General features: G+C 35.5%; 1 long non-coding RNA gene across 1 annotated transcript; it reads left to right on the top strand.

Annotated features, from left to right (window-relative positions):
- The first annotated feature begins 342 nt into the window (after positions 1 to 342).
- LOC127952188 (uncharacterized) lies at positions 343 to 4,140 on the top strand. Its single transcript, XR_008152844.1, has 3 exons — positions 343 to 1,306; positions 1,871 to 1,988; positions 2,784 to 4,140. It is a non-coding gene; the product is annotated as an uncharacterized LOC127952188 (long non-coding RNA).
- The last annotated feature ends 1,177 nt before the right edge of the window (positions 4,141 to 5,317 follow it).

The following is a 5,317-nucleotide window of genomic DNA, read 5'->3' as shown; positions in this document are numbered from 1 at the left end:
TCAACTCTCTTCAATGGATTCCTTACAGCTGCTTAATATTTTTGTGGAAACTGACACATACTTTAACGAACAAAAAAGTTTAAAAGAACAGCATTTATTACTTTTTATTTATTATTTTTTTTATTCGGAGGGAATTTAAGTAATCCTTGCTAAATAAAAAATAAATAAAAAACTTAAAAAATGGCAGTGCATGTTCTAGAAAATGTTAATTGAGTTGAATGTCAATTTCATCAAGCACCAGTGATTCTCTCAAGTGTTTCATAGCTACAGTAAACATCATGGCTTTTAAACCACATTAGGTCATATTAGATATTCTCTTTTTATATTTTGCTATTACACTCTAAAAACGGCTGGGTTATTTTTTAACCCAAAATGCTGGGTTGAGTCTGTTGGGTCATTTTGTTGGGTTATTTAATTTCTTTTTAAACACTTTTGGGTAGTTTCAATTTACTAGGTGTTGGATTAAACCTGCTGGGTTGCGTCGCTGGGTTGTTTCAGGCCAGCGCTGGGTTATTTAACGCGCCTTGAAGATGTTTAAATCGCTCCCCAACTGTCACTTTGGAAGAACGGGGCAAAGCCACGGCTTTCAACTGTTTTAAGGTAAGTTTATTTAATGTTTTCAATAATAATTATTTTAAATTGGCAGAATTATAACTTTTTTTTTGCAGCAACAATACTGTTAAACGTCTACAGGCCAACATTATTTACGTTAAATGATGAACTGTTTACCTCAAACGGCCAACCTACGTTACGCGACTCGCATAATCGTGTTAAGGTATCTGAGACGACAGATTAATAAAGTTTTATTAAGTTTCAGAAAGTGACTGATGGCTGAAATATGCGAATACCTGTGAAAATAGAGGAAAAAGTAGTTTCTGACACTGAAAAGCGAATTTGATATTTAAGTGAGTCAAATGAGTTCAAAAAGTGAATACGACTTTCTGCTCTAATGTAAACGCCTGCAGTTGTCCATATCGACATTTAAATCATACAAATTACGTACAATATAGTCGGACCGCAGGTCTAAAAGAACCGACGACCCAGTTCAAGTAAACCGGTTCAGTAATTCTCGAACAAAGTGATTCCCGGAAAAGAATCGACGTCTCAGGGCACTTCAAAGTGCGCGCACGCACAGCGAGTGACGCTGGCCGCGTTAGTGAAGTGATTTGATGCTTTTGTGGTTTATAAAGTCTTTTTACATACAAATTATAATTCAAAATGTGTTTTTTTTTCCTGTCAGAAAAGCGCATGGATACATTTGTGAGAGAAAAACTCGTCGAGTGCAGTCTTATTGAGGCGTCTAACGGTAAGTTCGTGTTTATTATACATTTTACATAATTGTTTGTCTGTGATAATCAACTAACGTTAACCCTCAGGTAACTTAAACGCACATATATTTTTATTTCGTGCTATAGTTAAAGCTGCACCAGAATGTACCTAATTTATGAGCGTAAACATCATATATAAATTTTCCAGATCGTGTTTTTGACTTGTCATTATCACTTTGGTGATAAGTTTTTATATATGGACTGTTTTACCTACGTGACTTGTCATAGAAATGTCTGTGTGCGCGCATGCAGTGTGATCTCCCTTATCTGTGCCAGTGACTGTGTGTGTTTGATATAGCCAGCATATTAACATAAAACTGTGATTTATAATGACTGGAACATCCCATTGATTAGACAGTTTGAAAGCACACCTTTCAGCCAATCACTATATCATATTCTGCTTCTGTAGACCAACTCATAGGTGAATTTAACTCATAATCATGATGGGTCAATTTCATGATTAACTTCACACAGTTAATTGAACTGAATCACTGTTATTAAAACAATTTGTATTTTTTCTTTTTTTTCAACTTTATTTTAAGGGTTGGAACAAACATGGAATTCCTTAACTGAGCAGAGTCCAGAAAACCCCATCCAATTGTCGTGGCGATTTAAAAATGACAGCAGATCTCTCAGGCATTGATCATAATCAATGGACAGGTAAGGATATTCTGGACTATTTTCAAAAGGAATTGCAAATTGTATATTTAATTGTATTTTTCCACATGTGGACATATACATTGTGAAATAGTCCAAACTCAATTGAAAAGCATTTGTATTTCAGATGCCTTACACAGAAAGCTGTCAATTTGTGTCAAGGGTGGGACTATACTAAGGGGCGTGTTTGTATTGGGAGATATTTTGTAGTTTTTACCCCAAATCTCTCACTGTTTGCACTCTGATGCACGTCAGCAAACAACATTGCAGTTCTACTCTTATTTACCTAGTTGCATCTTACCCTATATTTTATTCCTCCGGTGAAAAGCATTTGGTTAATGGTGAATATTGACCAATAGTACCATGTGGCTCTAACGGTTAGCAGGGGATAGTAGCTGCATTTGGGGTAAAAATGACAGAATTATTTATTGTGTGAGGTGCCAAGAATATAGGGAGATCTGGGTTGCACTGTCTGTTCTTTATCACACATCTCTCGGAGCGGCAGCTGCCTTTAGTAGTGCCTTAACCTCCATTGTTCAAAGCATTTTGCACAGTTGTCTTTGAGTGACGTCACCTCCCAATACAAACACTCTCCATAGTATGGTCCCACCTCTGACAAAAATTGACAGTTTTCAATGTGAGTCATTGGAAATTCAGATGCTAAAGATTCCATTTGAGTTTTGGCAGGTAACATGTGCGACACAGTGAAAAAACAGACATGGTAATTCATAAAACCTCATGTACTTGTTCTTATGTTGCATCTATGCTAACATTAGTCTGTTTCTCTCTTATTCCAAGGTCACCGTAGCCACCCGTATCCAGTACGTATCCAGACCAGATGGTGGATCAGCACCTAGAAAGGACCTCTACATCCCTGAAAGACAGCGGAGACCAGGACAACTAGAGCCCAGATACAGATCCCCTGTAAAGACCTTGTCTCAGAGGAGCACCAGGACAAGACCACAGGAAACAGATGATTCTTCTGCACAATCTGACTTTGCTGCAGCCTGGAATTTAACTACTGGTTTCGTCTGGTCAGAGGAGAACTGACCCCCAACTGAGCCTGGTTTCTCCCAAGGATTTTTCTCCATTCTGTCACCGATGGAGTTTTGGTTCCTTGTTTTTCTTTAGTTGGGGACAATTAATATCAAGCGATATCATCCACTTGATTGCACAGAGGGACGATACATCACTGAATCAATGACGAATTGACTTTAGCTGAAAACTGAGTGTTTACTTTTGTCCCTTTGCATTATTACACACTATTTTCCTATTTAATACTGTAAAGCTGCTATGATGCAGTATTTGATCAATATGACAGGCTTATTACTCATAATACATGGAAAATACAGCTACAAACTGACTTTGTTTTTCCATTTGAAATTTGGCAGTCACTAAACTGAAACCGTAATTTTTGTTCAGTGTTTTTGAAACAATGTTTTTGTTCAAGATTTGCAATTGTGTTTGGATTTTGTCACAATTTGTCACATGTGGAAAACGCAATTGAAAATATAATTAGCAATTCCTTTTGAAAATTGTCCTTCCATAGACAGTCTCTATAACGGAGTACACTGCTCTGAGGTGTAGATCTTTGCTTCAGAGCTTAAGTGTTTGACAATAGTTCACCCAAAAAATGAAAATTGTCACTAATGATTCACCCTGGTCTGAAAGCTCTCGAATATCAACGAAAACATCTTAACTTGTGTTCTGAAGATGAACGAAGGGCTTACGGGTTTGTAACGACATAAAGTTGAGTAATAAATTACATAATATTCATTTTTGGGTGAACTATATGTTGAACTACCCTAAGCAGTGCACATCTACCTACGTAGGAGTCTTTATATACTTGATATAAATTTAAGGACATCTTTAAATGATTTTACATTTAAATTTAAAGAATGTTAATTGTCAATGTCATTTCAATGTCAATGTGTATTTAAATAGCTACAAAACTTAAAATGTAATAGTTAAACAGCTAGACACAGGTCATTCAGAAATAATTTTCTTATTTATTGCAACTGTATTTATGTGATTTTTATTTATTTATTTTGCATTTGCTGGAAACAAAAAAAGGGAAAATTCCATGTTGTTTGTCATTGGTAAAAATTTTTGAATGTCAGATGGCATTAAAAATATTTTTTAACAGTCTAAAAAACCTGTATTCTTCATTATTTATTAATCCATGATTGCTTTGTCAAGCAAAGGTGAAATTATGAGAATAACCCAGCAAGAATAACCCAGAATCATAAAAATGCAAACCCACAAATGGTAAAAATGACTCTATCTTGGGTTTTCTCAATAACCCAGCATGCTGGGTTAAAATGTGTAAACCAGCATGCTGGGTTACTTTAACCCAGCATGTGTTCTGTCCAATATTTACCCAGTGCTGGGTTGCCAATTGGGTTATTTTTAACCCAGCCATTTTTAGAGTGTACATCTTCATTAATGTTGGCCACATAATTTCAGAGGATAATATTCAGTTGGCTAAAACTCAAGTTTTTGCATTCCAAGATTTTCTGACTGACAGGCTGATCTCACAAAGTGACTCATGACATTAAGGTAACATTCTCCAGACAGAAACCATGAAAAGCTTGAGCTCTGAAAAATAACTGCACTTGTGATGGAATCACTTTATCATTCCTGCTTTGCTTTTGTGCCAGAAATAAGTGTGTGTGGCCTGAAACAGTCCGCTTGGCTTTGAACAGATGCTTCAGAACTCCTCAAAAATAAATAAATGAAAAACTCCTACAGCAATGTCTAATGCTGTTTAAAGGCTAGAATATCACCTGGGTCAATTTCTCAATGCAGTACCTTTTCAACTTCATGAAATGTCGAAGAAAAAGTTGTCTGGATACAGTTTTTTTTTTACATTGCATCATGAGAAGGATGTGTATATTGTTCAGTAAACAACTTGTTGAGTCACTGAGCTCTGAATTGTATAATCTAATACACTGGGTACAAGCAGTAGTACTGGCTCACTTGATTTTTATAGCTCTCCATATAAGGACTGTCTTTTTTGTTTAGTGTGCAAGGGGACTTGCTAACCAAAATTACAGTGAGAGAGAAAGAGAGATTTTCTTCTTTTTATGTTTTAAACAGTAAACATCGAAAATGCTGCTGAATTTGACTTCATTAACTAAGGTAACAAATAGTACTCTGGGAAATGTGTAAATCAGTGTGCTTTTATAGGAAAGTGATAACCTTTCTTAAAAGTAAATTTGTAATTAAGTATTATAATCAAAATGTTTCTTGTTTTGTATAAATATTCAACTGAACTTGCATACTCACTGTAAAGTAAAAACAAACAAACAAAAAAACAAACATACATAAAA

The sequence above is a fragment of the Carassius gibelio genome, chromosome A3, assembly GCF_023724105.1.
Source record: "Carassius gibelio isolate Cgi1373 ecotype wild population from Czech Republic chromosome A3, carGib1.2-hapl.c, whole genome shotgun sequence".
NCBI classification, from domain to species: Eukaryota; Metazoa; Chordata; class Actinopteri; order Cypriniformes; family Cyprinidae; genus Carassius; species Carassius gibelio.
This window is presented reverse-complemented; position numbering and strand designations above follow the sequence as displayed.